The sequence below is a fragment of the Megascapheus bottae genome, chromosome 23, assembly GCF_031878675.1.
Source record: "Megascapheus bottae isolate mThoBot1 chromosome 23, mThoBot2.hap1, whole genome shotgun sequence".
NCBI lineage: Eukaryota > Metazoa > Chordata > Mammalia > Rodentia > Geomyidae > Megascapheus > Megascapheus bottae.
The window spans coordinates 20,821,934-20,849,754 of record NC_143531.1 but is presented as its reverse complement, the minus strand read 5'-3'; the positions used below and the strand labels follow the sequence as shown (position 1 = coordinate 20,849,754).

The window sequence follows — 27,821 nt, the reverse complement described above, 5'->3', positions numbered from 1 at the left end:
AGTAGGGCTGCAGTGGTGACTGGTCTGTCTGTGTCATCAGATTCTTCCCATCTTTCTCTCTTTCCAAATGTGTCTGAGCTTGTCTGTTGTGGTGTTGGTGAATGGGGTAAGGCAGCACAAACCTTGCACTCTCTGTGGTGTCATAGACCAACAGCGTGTTTCTATCTCATGTGGAGTTCAGTCTGCTGTTCCTGTTCCAACAGTTCTTCTGGAAGCTGAGTCCTTCCTTTCGGGCCCTGCAAGTGAAGGGCTGGAAAAGGGGAAGTACAGGCTGAGGTTGATACGGAATGAATAAGAACCAGAGGGAGACTAGGAGGGAGAGAGCGTTGCATAGATGATTGTGTTCATGATGCTATTTCTGCTACCTTCAAAGCTAGGAGTCATGAAGAGAAGCCAAGAAGGGTTCAGTTGGATACTCAAGAAGGAGTGGAGAACTGGAGATGGAGGTTTCTAGAACAACCATGATGACATTTTATCTGCAGGAAAGGTAAGTTTGTGTGTGAGTTTCAGTTTACCATATTGAACTGGAATTACGTATTGGCTTTTAACTTGGTTGTTTTATTTCACCAGTGGGAACCAGAGAGCTCAAGCAACAGCTGAGGGTGAATGGGGTAAGTGGATCTCTTCAGATGTTTTTGGATTTCAAATATACCAGCTGAGGATAAGTATCATTTAACAGTGATTTCTCTTAACATATGCTCTTTTGGTTTTGTTTTGTTTTGTTTTCTGTTTTTAAAGACAGGATCATGCTATATAGTCTAGACTGGCCTTTTAACTAATGATCCTGCTTTCTGCTCTTAGGAGCTGAGATTCCAGGTATGAACCACCATACCTGGCTAAAATATACTTAAAAAAAAAAAACAAGCCAGTATATATATACATACTCCGCATGGAAAATATCTGATAAAAATCACCATCAGCTTCAGTTATCAGAGAAAACAGTGCTAATATTTTAGTGTGTTTTCTTTTAATACTTCTTAAAAGACATGGTGTACATATGAGCATGTCACTCTGCTTTACCAAATAGATATTCTGTTTCATTAAATAGATATATTTTACTAAAACATTCTCTTGTCATTGGATCTTTAAATCGTTTTAATATCTTGTTCTTAATAATAATAATTGCTTTAAATTTAAAAAGTCTTATTTTTCTAAGCTTAAAATTTTCCTTAGGAATGGAATTACTGACAAGAGTACAAACTTTTTAAGATATTAGTTTTATAAAGTTGCTTTCTAAAAGTATCTGTTACTGTATTATCTTACCTTAGGGATTGTTATTTTCCCTAATTTTGTACTTTAAAAATGTTTATTTCACTGACATTTAAATTATGTATACATGAGTGAGTTCCCTCTTCTAAAAACCAATTATGTTTTCTTTTTTATGTTGTTTCTCATCTGAATTTCATATATTGTGCATATTGGAAATTTACTAAATTCAGCAACAAACTATGTATTCCGCCATGAATAATTTTTATCACATATGTAGTATTATATAGAAGCACACATGATAGTTTTGGATTGATTGACCAAGAACCAATGGAAACTTTTCTTTTCCTCCTCTCGTGTGCTTTTTCAGTGATGAAAGATGGTGCTATGAACTTATTTTAGGTTTCTTTTTAGTTTCATGTGCTTCAGACTTAATGGTTCTAGATTCATCCTGATTCTTTTCTGTGCGTGATTTGGTAGAAGGAACCAGGTTAAATCCATAAGCCAGTAGCTCATGCCTGTCATCCTACCTATTCAGGAGGCTGAGATCTGAGGATCAGACTTGGAAGGGCAGGAGAGTCCAGGAGACTCTTATCTCTAGTTAATCAACAAAAAGCTGGAAGTAGAAGTGTGGCTCAGATGGTAGAGTACCAGTCTTGAATGGAAAAGCTAAGGGACAGCACCTGGAGTTCAAGCCTTAGTTCTGAAACAACAAAACAAAACAAAACCAACAAAAACACAACCAACAACAGAGTGTCTTGAAAGTCTGGAGACTGGTGGATGACTAGGGGAAGAAAAGGCAGAGCAAGAGAGGGGTGGAAGGTTCCAAGACAATTTCCTCCTATTTGGCAGGAATATGCTGTGTTCTGGATAATGGACTGAGGGCCATCAGGAGAGAGGAGAATGGGGACAGGTGAGGCACAGAGGCTATTAGCCAAGGACTGGTTGGTGGTGCATAGTCAAGATGTGAGAAAGAATGGTTTCTGCAGCAGGTCAAGTGCAGGAAGGGGGCAGTCCCCCTGAACTGGCCCAGAGGACGAAGGACTGTTACAATGTCTGTGGCTAACCTCCACTTTGGAATGAAAGCTGCAGGGAGATGTCTGCAGGGGAATCGTCAGGCGCCTCCACTCCTGATTCTTTTAGAGTCAAAACTTGCCAACTCTGCAAAAAAATAAGATCCCAAGCCAAAGATACAGTTGATTTACTGTGTCTAGATTCAGAGTAGAAGTTTATATAAAATATTGGTCAATGATAGTGAAAGAGCCAAAAATATGACAGCAGGGATTAAATGTCAAGCCAGATGTATCTTGTGTGACTATTGCTGGATGATACCAAATAAATAGCATACGATCTATTTTGGAAGCCTATTCATCTTTCGGGATTTTTTTTTTTTTTACTTGAGAGGTAAACTGTTGTTGAGTGTGGTCCAGGCTAAGGATGGAGCTCAGTAGTGGAACATAGGCTTACACATTAGAGAGGCCTTGATTCAATCCTTAGGCTCCTAAAAACTGAAAAGTAATTTTATTACAGTAATTAGGTGATTAAAAATATTTCATGTGGGAGAACAAAGAGAGTAATTTCTCAACTAAATTCCTGATTTTACATTTCTGGAAATCTCTTAGAGCAATCAAAACCATTATGGCCTAGACCACGTTTGCAAACAAAGTTATTTTACTGGATTTCAAATAAGGGGAATGATATTAAACAATGGCATGTTGCATTTCTTTGCTTTCGCCGGAAGTTCTGGGAACTCTTTGTCATTTCTTCTTGGGTATACTATGGAAAAATACCTCATCCTGAGGCAGATATTTGACTGGCTAATAGAAATTAAAACTTGTTAGGAAACATCACCTCTCAACAATGGTTCCTCACACCAACAATTTGCATTCAGTAATGGGAATTCATATAAGCAGATGCTATCCTGTCCATTCGATGAGGGAGTGATTCTTTGGGAACTATCTGGCTCAGGTGAGGGGCTGGCAGCAGCAGGGTCTGGAAAGAATGGCAGGAATGTGAGGTCACACAGACCCAGTAGACTCTTGAGTGGAGGAGAGTGAGTCTGGCTGGGTAGGTTGAGCCGTCTAACCTGCTGCTTTGAGGTCATGCCTCTGGCTTGTCTGCTGGAGGAATGTTAAGCAAATCCCTCTCTGAATCCTGCAGTGGTAGCCCAGCTGCTCTTATTGCAAGGAAGAGGCCTGCGACCTCTCCCTTTTCATCACATAGATTTCCTGGATGGCTGTGAGGTCATTGTGCAGTGTGCAATCTGTCCACTCACCCACTCTCACCCAAAGACAAACACGAAATGATTTCTTTATCCAGGGGACTTTCAGAGCTCAAATACCCTGTGACCCCTGACCTCCCAAACCCTTTACTCTGTATGCCCTTTTCCTCCCGCCTTGTTTTGTTAAGGGATTTCCTTTTGTCTTTCTATTCTGCTTCATTTGGCCAGCTCTCTGCTGGTCGTTAGTACCTGAGAAGGTCTGAATGTGGCCTTTGTGCTGGCTGAGCTGCACTGAGCCAGGCTGTGCAGAGATGATCACTAAGTCTTTCTTTAGCTTCATGATCATCCATTGGGTGTCTAATCCTCACCAGCTCTTTGTTCTGGAGGTAACGCTGCATGAGCATTGCCCTTCATTTTCTAGTTCAGAAGGCGATGCACAGGGTGGAGAGGAGCAGCTGTTTGCTGGCACCAAGGGAGATTGGCAAGGGAAGATAACAGAGGTGCCGTTGAATTGGCAGAGTGGGTTGAACTTGGTGGGGTTGAGGCTTGCGGGTTGAGGCTTGCGGGTTTTCGAAGAATTTGTGGCACTCCACATGAAAGCTGTGGGAGTCTGACTAGAGATGAAGAATCATGCCTCCAACGGAAGCTTGTCAACTCAGGTTATTTCTGGGTGGCAGTGCTTACACAGAGATCATTTAAAGGTCGGTGGCCTCTCGGTCCCTTGACCATTTCAGGCAATGAGTCTCTGCTTCACAGCACACATCTTGAACTCCAGACCTGTCTTACGGATTGCAAAGCTTTGCTCCTCTCTTCTGAGATATGTTCTGAGAAGTGCTCTCCCATTACTCGAATGCAAGTACCCCTGTTTTCTGATTGGTTAAGAAACTGTACACTTTCGGGTGCCTCATTTCCTCCTGTCTATCTTTTCAGGGTGGTCCTGTGATTCTTACCTTAATCGTTACCGTGAGTAGATGATTACCAAAGTGGTATATGTGAGGATGTTTCTAGACATGGCTAAACAGGGAAGACCTGCTCTGAGTATGAACAGCACCATTCACAGGCTGTGGGCCTGGATGAAATCGAAGGAAAAAGTGAAGTCAGAGCCAGCGGCTCACACCAGTAATTCCAGCAACTCAGGATGCTGAGATCTGAGGACTGAGGTTCAAAGGCAGCTTGGGGGAAATGTCTCCGAAACTCTTTTCTCTAATCAACCAACGGAAGGACAGAAGTAGAGATATGACTGAAACAGTAGAGCACCAGCCTTGAGCCCAAAAGCTGAGCAGAGCTGAGAACCTTGGTCTTAAGTTCAAGCCAGGGTTGACAAAAATATGTGAGGGGAAGAGGAAGGAGAATTCCTGCTAAACACAGGCACTGGCATTCTCTGCTCTCCAGCCACCGGGTGACCCTGCTCTCAACACCTCCATGGATGGACGTCTCTGCATTTGTGAGCCCAAATAAGCCTTTCATCCTGTCAATTGTTTCTCTCAGGTGTTTGGTCACAGTGGTAAAAGGTCTGACTAATTCAGAAAATTGGCTTCAGAGAAGTGGAGTCATTACTGTGACTAAATCTGACCATGTGGCTCTTAAGCTTTTGAAACTTTTTGCAGGAGGGATTTGGAAGGTTGGCCATGTGAGTTGGAGAGGCAGAGCTAGTTGGGTGACTCTGATGGGAACACCCCAGAATACTCCCCAGATGGGAGACCGGAACACCCCCAGGAAAGACTGTGATCCGGGTGTCTCAGATGAAGTTTCAGTTCAGGTGGAGGCCATGTTACACTTGGACAAAGAACTTGTCTACATTTTGTTCACTACCTGAGACTCAGTAGGGTGAATAGCAGTAGTGAGAAAACTTGCTTCTGCTAAAGGCCATTTGTGGGCCATTCAAAATCATTAGTACAGAGGCCAGGAGTTTGGCCTAGTGGTAGAGTGCTTGCCTAGCATGCACGAAGACCTGGGTTCAATTCTTCAGTACCATATACATAGAAAAAAGCCGGAAGTGGTGCCGAGGCTCAAGTGGTAGAGCTCTAGCCTTGAGAAAATCCAAGGACAGTGCTCAGGCCCTGACCTCAAGCCCAGGACTGGCAAAACAACAACAACAATAACAAACATTAGTACAGCCAGGAGCCAGTGGCTCCCACCTGAAATCCTATGTACTCAGGAGGCTGAGATCTGAGAACCTGGGTTCATAGCTAGATAGGACTAATCACTAAAAAGCCAGAAATGGAGATGTGGCTCAAGTGGTATAGTACCAGTCTTGAGTGCAAAATAGCTAAGGGATAGTATCTACACACACACACACACACACACACACACACACACACACACACACACACACACTACGGACAGGCAGGCTGTGGCCAGCCAAAGAGTTATGCCTGCCACGTACCAGCAACCTTGGCACACCCAGGTATCCTGCGCCAATAGCCAGGTTACATCCCAGACCAATGAAATCAAAATCTCTGGGGCTGTGACCCACTTACAAGTATTTTTCCAAAACTCAAATCATTTCTTTGTGTAGCCAAGGATTTGTGTCTCTGTTGCTCCTCAGCATTTTTGGGATCATTTTTAGTGGAAAGGTTGCGTTTCCCTAGGTCCTTGTGGGATTCGCTGCTATTTGTAATCTCCATGTGTAGCACTGTTTCTTGTATTCAATGGGCCTTCAGAGAAAACAGAAAAATTTGAAATGAATTTTAAGCATGGAAAAGGAATGAAAGACTCTTTTTTTCTTTTTAAAAGGGAAGAAAGCAAATCAACTTCATAGCTTTCTCATGTGAAATAGTGAATGGAGAATATTTTATGCTAAATAACCCATTTCAAGTATTTGGCAGGATCCATCTCTACCTAAGAAATTAGCCTGTTAATTAAACATCTATTAACATTTAGCAAGGCCATACCTTGCCTATGTTATAATAGCAACTAAGATCATGCTGTATACAACCTGGGTATGTTGGATGAGTATCTATTGCATTTCTTGGATTATTAATTAAGGCTAAATGAGTATGAGCTGGCGTATGAGGGTCTTGCAAGTGCACAGTCCTGCGTATCAATCCTAGTACCTCTTCCACAAACAAACAAACAAACAAACAAGAGCAACAACAAGAAATCCAAAAAGCAACAACTCCCAAACCACAAAGCCCTAAAACCAACCAAACAAAAAAACCTTGAAGTTCTGGATCAGTTGGGGTATTGTAGAAACTTTGCTTCCAAGGAGGTGGCACTGTTATTTGACAAAAGGTACCAGCAGATTCCCAGTTGCAGAACATTCTTAGAGGGCTCTCTATTTAGTTTATTATCTTGTGTATAGATTGCTTGAATTAATCAAGGTGACCTAAAATGCAAGCAAGAGTTCACTCTCATTCCATGAACAGCCATATCCATATACCATGTGTCAAATCCTGTCAAAGACTTTCTAAAAAATCTTAAAAAAAGTTGGATGTTTTGTTAAAACAACTGACATGTCCATTTCTCCTGCCTATCTTTTCCACCAACATTTGTGGACCCTGTACATAAACAATGCACTTTGTATAGGGTTATTTTCACTTTTCATTCTATTTCTTTACCAAAGTTAACTTTCTAAGCATGAAACTGGGCATTTTGGTGCTGTACGCATGAAAAGTTTCCTAAGTTGAGCTCAGAAAATTGATGTCAAAGCCTGTTTACTTTGATGGAAAATTAAATTTATAGACCGGTGAGGGAAGCTTAGTTTTTTAACAGGCCTGTTCTCTAAAAGCCAGCTAAAATCTAGAGTGATAACCCTCAACCTATTTTATTTCTTGACTCTAGCTTTGTTCATGTCATAGGGTTGGAAAGCAGAGACTAGCCCCTGTGAGATTAAGATTATAATTATATTCACAAAATTTAGGCCTTTCCCAAATTGCTGTGTCATTCAAATTAACACCAATTTAAGTAATACATAAAATATATTTTCTTCCTACCCCAATTTTATTTATTTTTATTTTTTGGAGGGTTTTTCAAGAAAGGAATTATTCAGTTTATTGATATCACTCTCATGTCAGCTGACAACATGGTATAGAAATTACTTGTAATGATAGACATCCTGTTTCTAACACCATCACCCGTGTTATTCATCTGATGTTCAGACTATCACTTAAAATCCCTGGGTCTTATTTTTCTTCCCTATATAAAGAAGGGAAACCCACGATGACTACCACTTACTTTTCACTATAAAATGCTTAGATTTCATGATGGTGCATTTCCTCTCTACTATATTGTTTAATGAAATGTATTTTATTTCTCTACCATCCTCCCTCCCTCATTCCCTTCCTTCTCTTTCAATGTACTCTGATAGAACACCCTGAAAACCCACAATGTATTGTCTATCCTCTGGGTGAGAGACAATGGAAGATGGAACGTTGCATCATAGTACTTATTGCTCACAGAAGGGGGAATGAATTGCAATATGAATAAGTATACATCAGTCAGGAGATATCTTAGAACTGCAAAATTTGAATATCTTTTATCAAAGCTTCACAAGGATAAGAAAGCCTATGCTTAACAAATGATGATGGATATATGCTGAAACGTTAATTCTCAGAAAAAAAATATTATTGTCTCAGAGGGGAAACAAACAAGAAAGCCAAGAAAACAAAGGAATAGAAATGAAGAAAAGAACAAATGTAAGTCAGAAAGCTTTGATCAATTGAGAGAAGTTAAATCTTGGATTGGAACTGAGATTTCCTACCCCAATTTTAAAGCTTTCTTCTTATCTACTCACTCTTCATTATTTTCGGTTCCTGAGGAACCCACTAGGGCTTTTAATTACTTTATTTTCTTAGCGTCTTCTGTTACAGAGCTATGCTGCTGTACTCTCCCAACCCTAGCTTTGGATTCCCAGGACTCAAGAGTTTTGCTTCCCAAGTCTAGAGCTCAAGAGCCAAACTTGCCTTCCACCCACATCCTGAAGCCCTCCTACTCTTCATCTCCCATCCTGCTGAAATTTATCAAGGGGAAAAAAGGAATGTATTACTTTGGCCCAAAGGGAAAAAAAAATCCTTGTGGAGTCTCTATTCTATTAGAAAAAAAGTATTTGAAAAAAATCGGCCAGTTCTGTTTCCTAGGCCAGATCAGAAGATTTAAGAGAAAAATCTGTGTGTGGTGGTTCTGTTCACAAGCTGGAACAAATCAGGCTCAATCACATATGCGGATCATTAGTCGGTATTACAGAAAGTACAATTAGAAATATGAATTATCTTCCACCTTCCTTATGTCAGGTAAAAGATAGTAGAGGATGAACTCATAGAAAAGGGTTATTTCTGAGCACCTCAAACATCTTTTAGTGTGCTCTCCAATCCAATAGTTTTGATAAAAATGCTTTTCTAAAGCTACTTATTTTTGATAGATATGTGTTAATGAGAGATAATAATGGAGTCGGAATGATTTTCCACACTGCCTACAGCATCAGTCCATGTAGCAGCCCCACCCCCTTTCAACTTGTATGTCTCTTTATTCCACAGTTGATTCCTTTTGCTTCCATAAAGAGGGAGCTCCTGGAATTTTTGTCTTTCTGTGTCTGGCTTATTTCAATTAATATTTTCCAGCTCCACCCATTTTATTGCAAATTACAGAATTACATTCTTCTTTAGGGCTGAATAATGCTTCATTGTGTGAATAAGTCACATTTTCTTTACCCATATAGCTGTGGGTGGACATGTAGGCAGATTCCATGTCAGTGCTATTACGGATAGCTGGCTTCTTGTGCTAGGCACTGTGATAAGCATTACTTGAATTATTCCATTTCCACTGCACAGCACGATGCCATGACTATTAATGTAATGTCTCCCCCCCCCCCCCACACCGTGGCAGCTTGTCTCACACAGAGTGTGAGCAGTAGTGCTGAAATGACACCAAGAGCTATCAGAAGCCGGACTAAGCTCCCAACACTAAACTGCTCTTCCAGGATTCCTGGAGACAGTGCTTACCACCTGCCCTTGGCCCCATGCTCGGGCTGCTCTGGGCTGAGAAGTCCCTGCTTGGTCCTTGGATGAAACCCCTACTTGGTCTCTCTGGCTGACTTTGCTCTGAAGTCTCAGCCACCATTTCTGTGCCCTCTCCCCATATGTATTGGGCTTTTGAGTTCCTTACCTAAGAATATCTTCCTTTGGTCTAAGTGAGTTCTTTTTGAAATTTTTATTTAAAATCAGGTTTCCTTCATATAAATCTCTTCACCTCATTTAAATCAGCAGACAAGGCCCTGCCATTTCAGGTCAGACCACTAAACCACAGGTTGAAGGAGAGCAGTGTACTACTTGGGTTGAATTATGGTGTGTAAGCTGTTCAGGAGAGGGTCAGAAGTGTAGTAGGACTAAAAGCACCCAAAGGCAAATGCCTTGAAGAAGTGAGCTCGTGGTTCCCCAGATTCCCGCGTACCATGCGCCCACACCACCTCCAGAAATAACATGTGAGGCTTAACACAACAAACAGCACTCAGATCTGGAATTCCAGAGGGCCACAAACATATCAGCGGAAATGTAGAGTGCCACCGCGAACACACAGCTACAATTACAGCGCATGTTATTAGTTACAAAGGATAATTATAGCCAGAAAAGTATTCCCAATGCAGATGCATGCTACAGAGATAATGCATATGTTGCCCTGAGGAGTTTCAAAAGCACAGAAGTGGAAAACAACAACACGGAGGTTGATTTTTCTAGCATTCAGCACTGAATGAATTTCATGCACTTTTCTATCCAGGCTGACTCGGAACCACATGCGTTCAGAGCTCAGCCTTCTGAGGACAGCCAGCTGTAATCCTACCTGAATCGCTGGCCTCCCACCTGTGCTATTATTGATTTTGCAATCTTCTGAAGAGGATGTGTCCAATTTGTGAATTTGAGAAATTACATCTTTGAACAGATCTGATAGCGATTGCCTGGGAATTACATGATTAACTGATAAGTGAAAGATTTTCTTTTGTTTTCACTATTGACCTCCCGGAGGATTGCTAGAGGGTAGAGTTGGAAGAAAGACCAATATAGTATTAATATTTTCCTTGTTTTTGTTTTTAGACATGGTAAAGGTTTATCTTGCTTATTATGTTCAGTCCATTTGCAATGCATGAAAGAGAGACAGAATGTGAGAGGAAGGAGAGGGGGAGGCACAGGCGGGGTTCCCACGTCACTCCATTCTTGCCGTCACTCCATTCTTGCCCTCGCCTGTGCTCAATGTGCCGGGAGGGACCTCAGGAAGGGCAAAGCGGCGCTCATGGGTCTGCAGTGAATGCCTCATCCAGTCCCGAGTGCACTCTGCTGTATGTGTCTAGGTGCACAAGGAAAATGGAGGGGTGAGTCCGCCTTAGGTTCTGGGATCAGTCCATGGTGAAGAACCACCTGAAAACTAGACCCGCATTTTCTAGCCAGTTTAAGAAAAAGAGCATGCTTGTGACCATTACAAAATGGCTTGGCCAACAAATGAAAAGTTTTCGGGTATGACCCTCACAGAATCAGGCCACCAAGGAAGATGCTGGACCTTCTCTGATCACAATGCTACACAATGAGATCACTTCCAGACAAAGTAAACAACAAATTAAAAAAAGAGTAGAAGAAATGGGCCAGGAGTCTGGCCTAGTGGTAGAGTGCTTGCCTAGTATGCACAAAGCCCTGGGCTTGATTCCTTGGTTACCACATACACAGAAAAAGCCAGAAGTGGTGCTGTGGCTCAAGTGGTAGAGTGCCAGCCTTGAGCAAAAAAGAAGCTCAGGGACAGTCCCTAGACCCTGAGTTCAATTCCCAGGACTGGAAGAGGAAGAAGAGGAAGAAGGAGGAAAAGGAGGAGGAGGAGCGGGAGGAGGAGGAAGAAGAAAAAGTGGGAGTTAGAACTAGCTATGGGATGTAGAAGCCCACCAACTTTCTACAACCCACCAGTCCATCTTCTGTTTCTCTATAGCCTTGAAGACACTCAGACCCCTGCTAAAGCTGCTTCAGAAAAATCACCCCTGCTTCTTACCATAACAGATGTAGAAATGTGAACCTAATTTCATGCTGTTTCTTTTATTCTCATGTTTCAAATTTTATTCAGTATCTTAATGACAGAACCTACATCACAGCCAAGACACTGGCTATACAGTACTTTAGAAAAATATAGTTTTTAGCCTCTTATTCTGGATAAGCCAGAAAAAGAACAATAAGAAGGTTCAGGTATGTGTTGTATGGGCCAATTTATATGATCTACTCTACAGAGGTAGTGGCTTCATAGTGAGAGATGTATGAACAAGAACCAGGGCAGAGGAAGACTCAACACCCAAGAGAGGAATAACTAGTAGAACAAGATGTGAAAAAGAAAGAGAAGACTAGGAATCCCCACGTAGGAATGAGGTCACATCATGAAGGAAGAGAGAAAATTGTGTCCTACAAGAACATTCAGCAAAGAATAGCATCAGGAAATAGGATCCGCAAAATCAGATAACCTAGATGACTAACTGGAATTCGGTCTTCTTTTTCCATCTGCCTTGGTCCTCCTTCAATGGCTCTAGCACTGAGGTCAGAGGCCACATATGGCGACCACTACATGGACTTCTGTGCCTCAAAAGGAATCGAGCTACCACACAGTGAATTCTCTAACCCACAGAAGAGGCCAAGCCCGGGGGCCAGCAGCCACTGTTGGCAGGTTGGCTCCACTGGGCCATGTTAGCTGTGGGAGAGAAACAGCCCTGAGGCTTACCTTGGATTTGCCTTCAGTGCTTCTGCCAAAATCACCATCTGCGAACTTTCAGAGTGGCTTGTTAGGTGCCATGGCAGCCCCTGCAGCGTGGCTCAGAGCAACAGGCCCGCTGTGGAGCCAGGGAAGTGTTCAGCGGGTTCTCACTCATGCAGCTCACTGCTCTTGGCAATTTCACCAGCACCTTGAAGCAGCTGGCCAAAGAGAATAACGGAATGGCCTTTGAAGATTCAGTGCCCACTGGATGGGAACGCCTCCAATGGCTGAAGCAGCGCCCTTAGAATGATGAATCTGCTTGACATCAGCAACTCATCCATGCTATGTTTCCTTCCCCAGAGCAAGGATTCACGTGTCCAAGAAATGAAGGAATGGAAAAGGAAATGGCTGCCTTCACTCTTCACTGTGCAGCTCTAGGGAGGGTTTTGCTTCCCATCCAGTGTCTTTGCATTCTGTGGGTGTAGAAAACTTAGTTATCAAAGTGAGGTGCTTTCCACCAGCATGAGCCGCAGTGGTTCTGCTAAGCCAGGTGGTGGTGTTTTCTGCTGGCTGTTCCAGGGTTCCTCACCTCAGGATTTAGAAGCTGGGTGGGGGTGGGACCCTGAGATGATGTATTCCAGGAGGGTTACAGCTAGACACCCAGGGCCCAGGGCCCAGGGCAAAGGAAGCGGGAAGTTACAAATGTCAGCAGAAACTGCACGACTAGTTGCAGCAAAAACGATTGTAGCCTTAGGAGGATTTCATCATTATTTTGATATGAACACACACACACACACACACACACACACACACACACACACACACATTCTTTTCTTCCTTCTTTGGTTCCCCTATCATCTTAATCTTATATCTCAGCAGTTAAGTTACAAGATATCAAAGTAGAAGTATGGCTCAACTACCTAATGAGGGTCTCCAAAAGATGGATAATTTTGGTTATTTTGGAAGGTCTTTTGTACGTTCACATGACCTCCTTTGCTCTCCTTTCCCTCTCCTCCCCTCTCCTCCCCTCCCCTCCCCTCCCCTTCCCTTCCCTCCCCTCCCTCTCCTTGTCCCTGTTCCTATTTGCTTGCTGCTTTGGAAGTATGGAGATCTGAACTCTGAGCCTTAGGCTTCCACATGCTAAGTGGCCTCAAAACTTTTGCTCCTTTTATTTATTTTTTGTGGGTCATGGGGCTTGAACTGGGGCTGGGCACTGTCCCTGAGCTCTTCAGCTCAAGGCTACCACCCTACCCCTGGGCCGGGCATTGACTCTGAGCTCATCAACGCAAGGCTACTGTCTTACCCTTGAGTCAACACAAACTTCCCATTTTCTAGAGGTTAATTAGAGATAAGAGTCTCAGGTCTTTTTTAGTGCAGGGCTGGCTTTGAACCTTGATCCTCAGACCTCAGCCTCCTGAGTAGCTAGGATTACAGGCATGAGCCACCGTGCCCAGCTTTTGTTCCTACATCTGTCTTTGACCTTGTTTGTCCTAGAACTTGTGATCCTTCTGCATCCATGTCTTGAGTAACTGTGAGGACAGGTGTGTCATTCCACACCTGGTTGATTTTTTTTTTGTGGTGAGAGGGATGGGGACTATTGAGAATAAGATTGTTTTCTTGATATCTCTCTCAGAGTCTTCATGCTTCAGTCTCTCAAGGATAAGTGAAAACTATAGCTGACTTAAAGAAGGTTTATAAAAGTTGGAGACAGCTAGATATGATGAATAGCACCTATAACCCCAGATGTCTGCCTCAAGACCAACCCAGGGCAAAAAGTCAGTGAGACATGGAGCTCAGCAACAAGAACAAGGTGAGCAGGGCAGCTCTGGGCCAGGCATAGGTTTGAGCCTGTGGTCTAGAATGACTGGGACAACGTATGGCCCACTCTGAAAAATAGCTAAAGCAAGAAGGGCTGGTGTATAACTCAAGTGGTGGGACATCTAATCAAGAAGCTCAAGGTCTTGAGTTAAAAAAAAGTAGTTGGAAGGACTTATCTGAAGTCTGATTTTCTCTGTCTCTAGACTCCTGACCTGTATCTTTTCCATCAATGAACATACTTTCCAAGAAGTTTGCAATGATAAATGTCCACATGATCCTCTCTTGCTCACTCTTTTTCAATGGTCAGACCACCACACCATCCATATTTACCCCACACAACTTAAGCCAACAGCTATGTTCATGTTGCATTCTGTTGATCTGTTGGAAAGGGCAGCTTTTAAGAGCCGTTCATTCATGAGTCTGACTCAGTGAGGAGTGGCTTTCTTGAGTTTGTATACATGATCAGATCTCTTTCATCTGGTGAGTCTGTTATTTTGAATAGCTTGGATTTTCTTTCCGAAACAGAGGAAAAATGCAGTTTACTTTTTTAGAGGACAGATAGTGGCAAGGAGAGTTATTTATGAGTTATTGCAAAATACCGCAAGGAACAGCATCTCAGGAAGGGAAGGGAAACTTGAACAGCCTGCTGACAACTCTCTGGATGAATTAGAAAAGTGTGTTCCAAAAAGAGTTGGGATTGACAATGAGTAAAAACCACATCTTCCACAGAAAACATTGAACTGGGCATTGGAAGAGATTTCATTTCTTTCTCCAGACACTGTGATTTTACAGCTGCAAGCAGAATGATTCTGGTGAAATGTTTAGTGAGGGGAGATGTGTACTTATTCTGATGGTTCTTGTTATGCATATGCATATGAGATTACTAATAGTGGAGACTGCATAGAAGTGTTTGTTCTCAAGGCTTCTGTGATTTCACACGCGAGATTGCAATTTTTGCTGTTTCTTTTTTATTAAAGAATTTATTAACATTGATTTTTACATCATATTTCAAATGACAAGTTTTAACAAACAAGCGTTCAAGAAGGAATCTCTGTATACAATCACTGGGACTTAGTTTTTAGAATTTAATCAAAATTAGGCTAAGGTTTTGAATGTCACAGAAACATATTCATTTATGAAATAAAACATGTCTATAGAGTCATAGGTTTTTATGTCTATATAGTTATGTTTATATTTCCATTACCATGTCCATAGCATTGGGTATGCGAATATTGAGATCTCGCTCTTGTTTGCTATGTTTCTTATAGGGAATATTCTATAGCTAGAAAAGATGACAGATAAGGTTGTAAATAAGGTTTATTCAGAGCAAGGCAATTTCTGTAGGTCTCACCTTTTCAGAAATCTCAAGTGTTGTCCTTAGTACACTAAGGATTTGATTAGGTAATTTGTAGGAAAGTCTGTGTTTAGTTAATCTGTAGCTTTCACTTATTTAGGTTTAATTGGTTATGTCTACCTGTCAGCCTGGCTCCCCTGGAGTTACTGATCTAAGTCCATTCTTAACTACGAGGCAGCAATCTTTATCACAAGTTAGCCCTGGTAGTAATACTGCTGGGCTCTCTATAACCATGTGCCCTTCTCTAAATATTGGTGATCCATACTTTATATTTGTCTCTCCTACTGTGATGTTAGATCATTTTTTGGGTCTCTAAAATCTTCTGTAGATGAGACATTTCATAAAGAACTGGGAAGGGAGAGTTGATGGATCTTGATGCCTTTGTCTAGTTGCTAACCTTTCTGAACAACCTTTCTGACTTGGGTCAAGTGACCAGTCAGTGGTTAGTGGTGCCTTCATCTTGATGAAAGAATCCAGAAGTCTGGAGACTTACTTACATATCTTACCTCATGACCAGGTAGTCATTTGACCTGTGAAAGGATCAGGGGTTCTGTGACCTTTAGGTCTTATTACTGAAGTCATGAACTATGTGCTTTCTATAATCCCTTTTCAGTTCATTCTCCATAAGCATTAGCCAGGTAGAAAAGACTACAGAAAATCTGACATAAAAATATTCTTTTTTTTTTTTGCCAGTCCTGGGCTTGAGCTCAGGGCCTGAGCACTGTCCTTGGACTTTCTCAAGGCTAGAGCTCTACCACTTGAGCTTCAGCACCACTTCTGGCTTTTTTCTATGTATGTGGTACTGAGGAATCGAACCCGGGTCTTCATGCATGCTAGGCAAGCATTTTAACCACTAGGCAAAACTCCTGGCCTTGACATAAAAATATTCTTAAAAAAAAAATCAGAGCCAAGCGCTGTGGCTCACACCTGCAATCCTTGCTACTCAGGAGGCTGAGATCTGAGGATTGTGTTTCATAGCCCGCCTAGGCACTAAAGTCCGTGAGACTCTTATCTCCAATTAACCTCTAGAAAACGGAAGTGGTGCTGTGGCTCTAGGGGTAAGGCGGTAGCCTTGATCTGAAGAGCTCAAGGACTGCACCCAGGCCCAGAGTTCAAGCCTTCAAGCCCCACAACCTTCAAAAAAAATTAAAAAATCAGTACTTGCCCTTCCCTCCTTCCCTCCCCTCCCTCCCTCCCTCCCTCCTCTCCCTCCCTCCCTCCCTTTCTTCCTTCCCTTCCTCCCTTCATCTCTCCCCTGCTCCTTTCTTTTTGGTGTGCTAGTCCTGGGGCTGGGAATTGTCCCTGAGCTTTTTTTTTTTTTTTAGTTCAGGGTCAGCACTAGACCACTCAAGCTAGAAGACCCACTTCCAGGTTTTTGGTAGTTCATTGGGAATAAGAATTTCATGGACTTTCCTTTCCAGGCTGGCTCTAAACCACAGTCCCCAGATCTCAGTCTCCATTAGCCGGCAGCCTAGACAGACTTGTACCTTTGACACATCTTCTCCTTCCAAAGGGGGGAAAATCCTTTCCTATTTAGTATCTGGACATAAAAACGAACTACCTAATTAGGACAAGCTTTCTTAAAAGAAGAAAAAATATTTCTCATTTGTTTTAGGTTCCTATAATTTCAAACTCGAGAGTTTTGTACAAAATACTTGAAAAACATCCAGAATAATAAATGTACTAAAAGTTGAACAGTAATGTAACTAATCCATCGTTCTGTTGAAAAGTGAAATGAAAGAAGGCTGAGGCTCAATTTCGGGAGACTCTGTCATGAAAAAGAGAGAAGGGAAATAATGCTGACACTGACTTTGCCTGCTTACTCCCTTTCTAATCTTGGTTTCCAGCAAGATTATCTTGGCAGATAGAGACTGTGCGGGAGCATCATTCTGTGAGCACTTTCTTCTTGGCCTCTCGTCCCCTCGATTTCATGTAGCATCCAGGGGTTTCTCTTCTATTCTCCCACCCTTACCTGAAATGTAGAGTACCTTTTCTACTCACTTCTGTGTTCAAAAGAACATATCAGCACTAGTTGAGCTAACAGAACCAAGGGTGTGTAGATCACACACGTCTTTGGTAGAGTGATGCTGGGGATTGAATCCAGACCCATGTATAGGTTCCCTACTGCTCCATGAACTCATCTCATGGAGAAGGCCATGAGATGGCTGTGATCTTCCCTTAGCTCAGAGCAAATGGGTGTAGGCTCTGTCTCTTCCTCGTGGTAGCAGCTGGCTAATGTGGGCCATGCTCATGAACCAGCGCTTTTGCTGTGAGATAATGACATGAGTTATTTTTCAGTGTATTTTTTTTTCTAGGCCGAGAGCTTTAAAAACTGATACATTTGCTTCTTTGAAGAATGAAGTGTCAAGTCTCCCTAAGGAGAAAAAGGCCCTTCTGCGCTTGGCCTATGTTGATAGATCTGACATCATCTCCTGTCATGGCCAGAAAATTCCTTTCTCTGGTCTCTGGGATGCTCCAGATGTTTCTGTGTTTGGGCCTAGTACTGTCTCTAGCCTTTCACTGGAAACTCTATCCCTGGAGTTCTGGGGAACCCTTCCTTCCTTCCTTCCTTCCTTCCTTCCTTCCTTCCTTCCTTCCTTCCTTCTTTCCTTCCTTCCTTCCTCCCTCCCTCCCTCTCCCTCCCTCCCTCCCTTCCTCTCTCCCTCCCTCCGTCCCTCCCTGTCATGCTACGGATGGCCTTGTCATGCTATGGATGGCCTTGTGCACGCTAGGCAAGTGTTGTACCAGTGAGCTCTAGCCCAAGCCCTATGGCTGCTTCTTTGTCATTTGAAACTGTGCTTTGACATCACTTCCTTGGAGAGAGATTCAGTGGACTGATGGAAACTACCTCTATCTCCACTCCATCCCCAGTGCAGTTGTCATCCAACCCATCAGCTGTATTTTCTTTACCGCCATTAACACCAGCTAGAACAATCTCATCCATCTAGTTGTTTGTTGTCTCTCTCCCCTTTGTAAGATGCAAACTTCTTTTTTTTTTTTTTCAGTTGTGGGGCTTGAACTCAGGGCCTGGGTGCTGTCTTTTGAGCTCTTCAGCTCAAGGCCAGTGCTCTATCACTGAACCACAGTGCTGCTTCTGGTTTTCTGGTGGCTAATTGGAGATAAGAGTCTTTTGAACAGTGATTCTCAGATCTCAGCCTCCTGAATAGCTAGGATTCACAGGCGTAAGCTACGGGGGCCCAGCTCAGATACAAACTTCTTACGTACATATACTTTGTTTTAGGGACTATTGTGTTTAGTAAAGTATTAGTTTGTAAATAAATGAATGGCTGCTCCATGCTGATGCTTCTGAGTAGCACTAATGAGACTGTTCTAGCATTTGCACCTTCCAGTGAGGTAGTCACTTGTCAAAATGTGCCAGTGGAGCCTTCAAAATGAGACTATCGTAACGAGGAAGCTGAATTTTGCTTTATCTGCTTAATTATAATTAAAGTGTCAAACTACTACACAAGGATGGTGCATGACATTAGCTTTTGAGTATAGTGGACCATATTATCTTAGAGTTTGACGCTCTATTTGGCCTATGGTACTTAGTGATTGAATCTATTGGTACTAAGCTAGCAGTACTTATATGAGTAATAAAAGAAGCCGAAACTTTTAGACTATTTTTCTTCCTGACACTTTCTCCTTTTATGTCTTCATCGGATCAGTGAAATAGAGCATCCTCTTTGAGCCTAGAAAGAGCGATCTTTTATGACTTTTAGCATCCTTTAATTGAAGTAGAAAGGAAAGTTTTGTAAATTATCCTCTGCTTCTCAGACTCAGCATCTCTATGCCATATTTCCTTCTGCTAATAACCTGCTAGTTGTGTGGTTTTGCTTATCTAGTAGCAGAATTGCATATGGCTCTGACTGAACAGACATTATTGCATGAGTTCAATGGTATACAAAGCAAGTGTCTTTTCAGAGGAAGACGTTCACCATTATGTGGAACTTTCCCTGATGAAATGTGTAGTTTATTCATGGAAAGCAAGAAGAAGTAACACCCCATTCATACAAGAGTTGGAACAAAGCTCTCTTGTACAGAAACTATTTGTATACCCTCAACATTTCTATGTATCATTTGGGGTGCATTACTTCACAGGTGATTTACATTTTCTGTTTAGTATCACTTTCCTCCTTTCTCTGAGAAAGAGGTTGAATGGAGAATTCCTCCCCTGCCCCCCCCTCCCCCAGGTCTTCCACTTTCTCCTGCTCTTGCCTGTAGAAACACTCCATGTATTTGGGAGTGGGCTGCTAGAGGAATAACAGTTTTAAGACTGCTGACTTGTCCATCGTCTATCACCATTAAATGGTGTCTGTCAACAGCAAACCATTTCCCAGAATTCCACAAGGAGTGGCTGTGTGCAGAAGGATGGAGTCTTGTGACAGGAAAAGGGCTTTGCAATGAAGAGTAATAGGAAGGGGTGGGGACATAAACAGGAGCTTTTAAAGCTAATTCCTGGCTGGTGTCATCTCCATTAGCATTGGGCCGTTTGACGTGGAGTTCAGAAAACATGACCAGGGCTCGTTTCCATCTGTCAAGGTGATTAATGGGAGTATTGTTAGGTAATAATAGTTTAATAACATGGCTGGAGTCCGGGACACACACCAAAAGTATATATGTAATTCTAAAACAAGGAGGACCTGGGAGAAACAGAAGAGCCAGGAAATTGGGGTCCCTTTCTTTGCCCTACCATTTAGAAAAAGGCAGCCAGTAAGAAATGGTTTTCAAAATTGGAGAAGGGTAAGATAGTCTCTATCTGGGACAAGGAGAGTGTTTCCACTGTCAGAAGAATGGGCTCTTGGTAATTTTAATGCACACATATCTGAAGGACTGAGATGTTTGTTAAGCCAATACCAGCAAGGTAAGAGCAGCCGACCTATGCTTGGAAAACAGACAATTCCTGTGTGGAAAGTTCCAGAGAAGAGAGAGATCTTAGCTCATGCTTAACCGAGGGGCTGTGTACTAGTTCTGTGAAATGTATATAATGAACATTTTCTTGCTCTTCTGTGTCTGTAAGATACAAAACTGAATCGACCCGTAATGACTTTCTGGGTAAAAGTTCCATGAAATTGTCTTTTTCTTTCCCCACATAAATGCAGTTGCTATTGGGCTACAGACTCAGCTTGACTTCTATAAACTTAGAACCTCCACCCTATGAGCTTTAACTTTCAAAAAATATATATAATTTCAGCCCAGACTGTGGCCTAGTGGTAGAGTGTTTGCCTAGCATGCATGAAGTCCTGGGTTTGATTCTTCAGTACCACATATACAGAAAAAGTCGAAAATGGTGCTGTGGTTCAAGTGGTAGAGTACTAGCTTTTTTTTTTTTTGTCAGTCTTGGGCTTGAGCTCAGGGCCTGAGCACTGTCTTTGGACTTCCTCAAGGCTAGAGCTCTACCACTTGAGCCTCAGCACCACTTCCAGCTTTTTTCTATGTATGTGGTACCATGGAATCGAACCTGGGTCTTCGTGCATGCTAGGCAAGCACTTTAACCACTAGGCCAAACTCCCAGCCCTAGAGTACTAGCTTTGAGAAAGTTCAAGGTCAGTGCCCAGGCCCTGAGTTCAAGCCCAAGGACTGGCAATACGCACACACACACACACACACACACACACACACACACACACACACGTATTTTATTGTTATTATAAAGGTGAAGTACAGAGGGGTTACCATTTCATAAGTCAGGCAATGTGTACATTTCTTTTTTGGACCATAAGGCCCCAGCTTTTCCTTTTGAGTTTTGGAACTTTTCAAAGGAGAAATCATATTCTGTACAGAAAATTGGGAATGGGAGACAGTTTACACATTGGCTTTCATTCCTGCCAAGCAAGGCGCCACCTGACTTAACCAAAGGCTGTGCAGTTTTTATCAGAAAATTTCCACCAAATGGATCTGAGCATGAATGGAAAAAGGGTTTCAGAAGGAAAGAGTGGACTTCTATGAGAGGGGAGGAAAGATCTTGGCCAAATGCTAACTGGACCAAGTGGCATGCTTTGACTTTCTTAGGGATTGGTCTTAGCTGTGTTTGTCACAGGTGAGCTGAGTTGCACCCAAGTAAGTGGAGGATTACAATTCAAAAAAAGGACACTTAATGTTGTTTTTTCCCCTTCATTGGTTTAATCATATTTCTTTTCCTCAAATGATTCCTCCTTCCCTCCCTTCTTCCAACCCTCCCTTCCTTTCTTCCCTCCTTCTGTCTCTCCTTTCCTTCTTCCTTTATCCCATCCCACTCTCTCGCCCCCTTTTCTCCCTCTCTTCTCCCTCACTCTTTCTCTCCCCTCCTCCTACTTCTTTGGGTCTTCTTTCCTGTCTCCCTCCCTCCTTCCCTTTTTCTTCCTTCTCTCCCTCCCTCTCTCTGCTCTTTCTTCTCTCTCACCCTCCTTTCTTCTTTTTTTCTTCAGTTCCTTCTCTCTCTCCCCCCTTTCTTTTAGGAGGTGGGTCTTGCCATGTCCCCAGTCTGGCCTTGAACTTGCCAAACACTTGCCTAAGTCTTCTGAGAGCTGTAATTTCTTTGTTCCACTCCCAAATGTCTAGAGCAAAGGAAATTGGAACTGGAAACTAAAAAATAGAAGCAAGTTTGTTTCTCAGATCAGATACATTTTTTGGTTATATATTTCAAAAGAAGATAGAACTAGCTATGAGATGGCTGTGGAGGGATGGTATCTATCAATCAAATCACTCTTTCACTGTCCCATCTCCTTCCCTCTTGCTCTGATTTTTTGGGAGACTGAGCTATGAGGCAGTAGAGCTGGCTTGCTTTGAGCAGTCTGATTTTTGCTCTACCAATTAGATGTGAAGATCAGCTCTCAGTTTTCCCTTATCAGTGCACAGACAGATCTTTCTGTTCTGTGAAATGAGAAGACAGTGGGGAAACTACAAATTCCCTTTCCATACCACCTGCGGAGAGAGCCGATCAGAGAGCTAGCAACTCCAAAAGAGATTCATGTCCGGAGTCTCCTTTGCATGAACCAGAAATAGCAGAGCATAAAAATAGGTCCAGAAGTTTAGTTTACAATTTCAAGTTTCAGATTCTTTATCATTTAAGGAATATTTTCTATCTGCTGTCATTTGAGCCTGTGGCATTTGGGGGGGGGGCTGTGAAATTGTGAAGATAATTACTTGGCTTATTTTTGAAAACAGGGGCCAAAGAAGTATTATGAAGTTTTTTTTTTTTCTGATCCTGGAGCTTGAACTCTAGGGCTGGGCGCTGTCTTTTGAGCTCCTTTCTGCTCAAGGATAGCACTCTGCCACTTGAGTCACAGTGCTGCTTCCAGCTTTTTCTGTGACTAATTGAGATAATAGTCTCATGGATTTTGCTACCAGGGTTGACTTTGAACTGTGATCCTCAGATCTCAGCCTCCTGAATAGCTAGGATTATAGGTGTGAGCCCCTGGCATCCAGCTATGATAAAGTATTTTATGATATATATCTTAATATCTACATTGTTCCCTGAAGTCCTGGCATATTGCTCTCTGTATTAAGTTCCTCTGTATCCCTCTGAAGGTCAGTTCCAGGTCAAGCACACAGGTTTAATTTCCACATTGGCCAATCATTTTGCCCCACATTTAGGTTACAGCTTATGAACCTGGTAGAATGTGGATGGAATTGCACAAAGCCATCTTCTCTGCTGGAATGACAGTTTGAAGTGAACTTTCTCCTCATTGTACTGGGTCGGTGATCATGAGGACATGGTTGCCCGCTAAGAAAAGATGAAAGTCTGCCACAAGACATTATTTTGGCATCTCCCAATAGTAGTAGAGTCACATAGATGCCTGGAGAAAAGACGTCAATGCGACAGCTCTGTAAATTGCACTGCTGACTGCTTTGAACACTTCCAGGTCCTTGTAGGCGATGGACATAGGCATGGCTGGCTAACTGAGCTGATGATCTGTGAGTAGATCTGTGTGGTGTCAAAACACCAGCAGAGGGCCCCTCCGCTTCCCTCCACACCACAGCTTTGATTGATTATTGTTCCTCTCATGCCTGATGTCTCAGTGGAAGATCTCCCCTTCCTTGCATGTGGCAGTTACTTGTATGTTTACTCTGAAGCCGAGTTTTAAACTTTCTGGGGGATGATATTACTTTTAGGACAGAGATTTCCTCGGAATTTCAGTTTTAAGATTTTCTTTTTCAGTGAGCAATCAATAGAGAAGTTAGTTGTTGGCTGTGCAAGAGGCTTCTGACCACACAGTTCAAATCCTTCACAGAGCAAACTAGGGTGCCTAAATAGGCTGACAGGACTAAGAAAGCCAGGGGTACATATATATATATATATATATATATATATATATATATATATATATATATGTGGTCCTTCCCATATTCTTTTTGTATATTGATTTTAGTTTTAGTCTAGCATGATTAGATTTGCCTTTTGGTAAAGCCATTTTAATGGAAGCAGAGGACTGAGGTAACAATTTAGCAAAACTTTTTTTCATTGTTGTCTGAGACTTAGGACCCGACTCTTCTAAAATCCATTGGCTCCATGTGGACAGAGTACATTGATTCAGCATAGAAATTAAAACATGAACACTTTGCTAATAATTTTTCCAACCTCCCCTACATTATAGTCATTTTCCTTGTTGATTCCATACCCCAATAATGATTAAGCAAAATTGAAGCATATCACAAAACCTACACAGTGTATAACCTGGCTGAGAGAATATACTTTGCAGAATACTAATAAAAGGAGAATTTTTATGTTATTGTCTTTGCATGCTCTGGTGAAAAAAATGCTAAAACAAAAACAAAACAACAAAACATTTGCCTGGGCTTTCATAGCCCAGATTTGCTGAGAATTTTGGGCAGCCCCTTTTCCTGGTTGCAAGTCTTTTAGAACCTGATGAGGAATTAGGCAGCTTTTAAAATTTGCAGGTCTCTGGGTTCCATTAAGAACTCACTTAAATCTTTTCTCACTTAGGCTTGGATTTTTAACTACCCCTTGCGGAGTTCAATTAGGATTGTTATAGAGTTAGGCAAGGATGGAAATTAGATTAATGTAAAGAAACAATGGGAAAGATACAATGTCAGGAAATTTATGATTCATATATCTGGATTTTATGAGCTCAGCAAATCCTTAATAATATAGAAATGAATTATTAACCTGATAAAGTGTGTCACAACAGATGCATACTTTGGAAAATTCTAATAATTAATAAAAAGCACGCATGCTTTTATGGCTGTGAAGCTAATTTCCTACATTACCTGCAGCCAGACTTAGCTGAAATAACTAAACTAATTAGAAAAGAAATAATGCATGAGAACAAATAGGAAGGTCTAGGTTAGGTGAAGCAAAGCTACACAGAAAAAATGAGATCTGTATGTTCCATTTGTATTAGGTTCTTGTTTTTAAGGTAGATGAGAAATGAAATTGAAAATGAAGCCTGGTACTATATGCAGTAAAGGCCTGTGTTTTCTAACTGTACAACAGTGTTCAGCATAAAACATTTTCTTTGCCACAGTTCCTTCCCTGACCTTCCTAATGCATGATCAATACTGTTTATCTCTTTGGAGATAAGACAGTGCAAAAGGTAAATCATTAATTAGACTCTGGTTAATGGCTACTAAAATAAAATAAAACAAGTTACCAGGTCCTATCAGTACATGCCTGTAACCCCAATTCTCAGATGACAGAGACAGGAGGCCTCAAATTCCTAAGACCTTATTGTCTTTTGGCTAAGATCAAATATAGCATAGTTTCTTAAAAAAGAAAGATAAAATAGAAAATTATTCCATTGTAAGATTCCCTTCTTTCAGTGCTCAGTTCTACTTATTTTGACACAGAGATTCGTGTGACTATCGCCCCCATGAGCAGAACAATTTATCATCTCCCAAACTCCTTTGCGCTGTCCCTTTGTTGTCACATTCTTCTTCAACCTGAGTAGAATATTTTTTGTTTCTTTGTGGAACTTTGTATCTTTGGTACCCGTCCCTAAGTTCTCACTTCTGGGTCATTGTAAGACTGAGTCTCACTTCTTGTAAGTTTGTTCATGTGCTAGATATGTTTTCTGACTGTATTCGACGATTACCAACTTTGTTCCACCCCAAGTGAGGGCTGACTGCCTGACCCAGTGATCCTGACAGAACATGTTTTCTGTTTTAAAATAGGGCATTGCACTGCTCTGAAGCAGCAAGTCAAGGGTGTTAGGCCCATCCCTGGGGTAGGTGGAGTTTAAACCTAAGGACCAGGACTGGGACAAGGACATTATAGGCGGGGGAAACTATTTAAACAAAGCGTAAGTGTGAAAGTCCAAGTCCTGGAAGAAAAGAATTAAGACCAAAGGCCTGCCAGCAAGGAATTGCATTTACCTGATGGCGGGAGGTCGTTGGTTCCTTTCTGAGCAACAAGGAAACTCTAATTCTAGAAGAATAATTGTGGAGGTCAGACACATCAGACTTTGGGGACAAAATAGGTGGGAATCCAGAAAAGGATCCCGATGATGCCACTTCGTCCTTTGGTTGTGTGTATTAAGTTTAGAATGAAAGAATCCTTCTAGTGGCACTGAAGAGAAATTGTGATCGTTAAAGCCTAATGGTCATACCTCAGTGTTCAAAGTGAGGAAACAAGCAGTATTTCTTTATAGGCATGATATTTAGAAAACTTACACTTGTCTGAATGAAGTATACATTAGACATTCTTTTAAATATTGGAGCAAACTCACGGCTCAGATCACAGGAACTCTTCATTCATTTAAAACTATACTTCAAGAGAACGTGCTATATGCAGAAATCCAGTTATTGGTCAGGTTGGCCTTCAGGAAATTGGCCACTGTTCCTAAGCCTTGCTAGTAGGTTATCTTAGTCTGAGGCCAGTCAGACCTCATCTATTTCTTAATGAGATAACTTTCCAGCCTTATTTGTTTTGAATGTTGAACCTTTTTTTTTCTCTCTACTTGCTTGCATTACACTGTCTTTATCTCTATTTCCTGCTAACTATTGGGTTCCTGAATCAAACGCTGCCTTTGCTGGCTTTCTCTGCACAGTCCACCTGATTATTTCCTGCCTCCCGATCCTTCAACTTTTGCAGGATACTGCTCTTGTGTCTGGCCTTGGAGGCCCTTTGTGGTACTGGATCTTGACCGTTTCTGATACTACCCAACTGAGGCTCCAGTCTGATTCACTGCAGACCACTGATTCAACTTTGACTGGTAGCTCAAAGTTTCATCTTTCACTTTTTGAACTTTTCATTCTAGTACTATCGAATGGTTTTCAGAGTGCCATGCTTCACCCAACTCCAAAAGAAGCATATGACATGAAGACTTTGGCTTTGGCAATTTGGTTCAGACTGTATTTTGTTTTGTTTTTTATTAAATATCCTAGGATAGTTCCAGATTACTCATTAGAAAACTAGATTTGGTCCTGTTTTAGATAGAGTCAAGAGCGTTCAGTAAAAAGCACTAGTTCAGAATTGAATTTAAAACTGCAATTCAGAAAATCAGGATGCATCTTCTCCTTCGAGGCTCATAGTAGTATTTGAGTTTTTGCTTGGCTTGGGGAGGTCCCAGCAAGATGGATTTGCTAGTGGTAGTGACGAAGCAATGTGTCGCTGGAGGGCTGGACAGGACAGGGGTAAAATTTCTAAGTAGATTGGCAGTGGCACTGTGAAATATAAATGTCTCATGAGCTGACAGTCTCAGATCCAAAGCCCAGGGAAGAGTGTAACATGTGTTTACTGATGCCACAAACTTCCATTCCCTGTTGGGATAAAGAGCTGACCTTTGTGGTCCCACAGAGAGAAGACTGAATTCCACAAATCTATGGAACATCTGTTGAGCTCATTTCCCTGAGGATTTCTTAGGCAATGGGGCCTGGCAAATGAAAGCACAGGCTTTGATTTCAGATAAACTGATCGTTGAAATTAGGTGTGCCAACCTCACACCCAGCCCTCAGACCTTGCCATACCTAGGGTGCCTTTTTGTCCCTTTCTGAGAAAAAATGATGTACTACGGGAATGTCTGGGGATGGGTGGGGGAGGGTGATGCTGTCACTGGAAACATTTTTTCCCCAAATTGAGCAGTTCCTGTGGTGTTGTACAGATCTGTGGGGAAGGAGGAATGCAAAGCTGTCGCAGTTCTAGTTCTCCAGGTCTCTGGGATTCTGAGGCCATCTTCACTCTCTGAACACATGAGTCCATTCAAGTCTCATCACTTGTTGCTGGCATCTGTCAGACAGACACAGCAGGATGACATGACAGGGGCTGGCAAAACAAAGGCAAGGGCTCCCAGGAGGGCAGAATGGGGGTTCGTAACCATGTATGTCTTATGCAGGGACAGATGCTGACTTGAGTCTACATGACATGTTTTACAGCTTTGCCCATGCTCACAGAAGAACTGAGAAGATGCAGGTGTGAGGGGGGCAGAGGGAGGCAGCAGAGGGAGGGCTCTGACTGGTGTACAAGCCCACCCACGCCAGTCAAGGCTGAGATCCCTCTTGCCAATCCTGAGCACAGTCTCCGCGCATCAGGTCAGTTCTGCCTCCATCTCAGACTCGGACAGGCTCTTAGCACCTTCTTGTTCCTATCCCCTATGCTGGGGAACTGAGGCAGAGAGGTGTTAATGGCTTACTCTC

At 42.2% G+C, this 27,821-nt stretch overlaps 1 long non-coding RNA gene across 1 annotated transcript in view; it reads left to right on the top strand.

Annotated features, from left to right (window-relative positions):
- The first annotated feature begins 322 nt into the window (after nt 1-322).
- Nucleotides 323-27,821, top strand: part of LOC150047414 (uncharacterized) — an 81,606-nt gene continuing 54,107 nt past the window's right edge. Inside the window, exons 1-2 of the long non-coding RNA XR_016539394.1 lie at nt 323-487; nt 571-611. This is a non-coding gene — a long non-coding RNA (uncharacterized LOC150047414). The remainder of the gene's footprint in view (nt 488-570; nt 612-27,821) is intronic.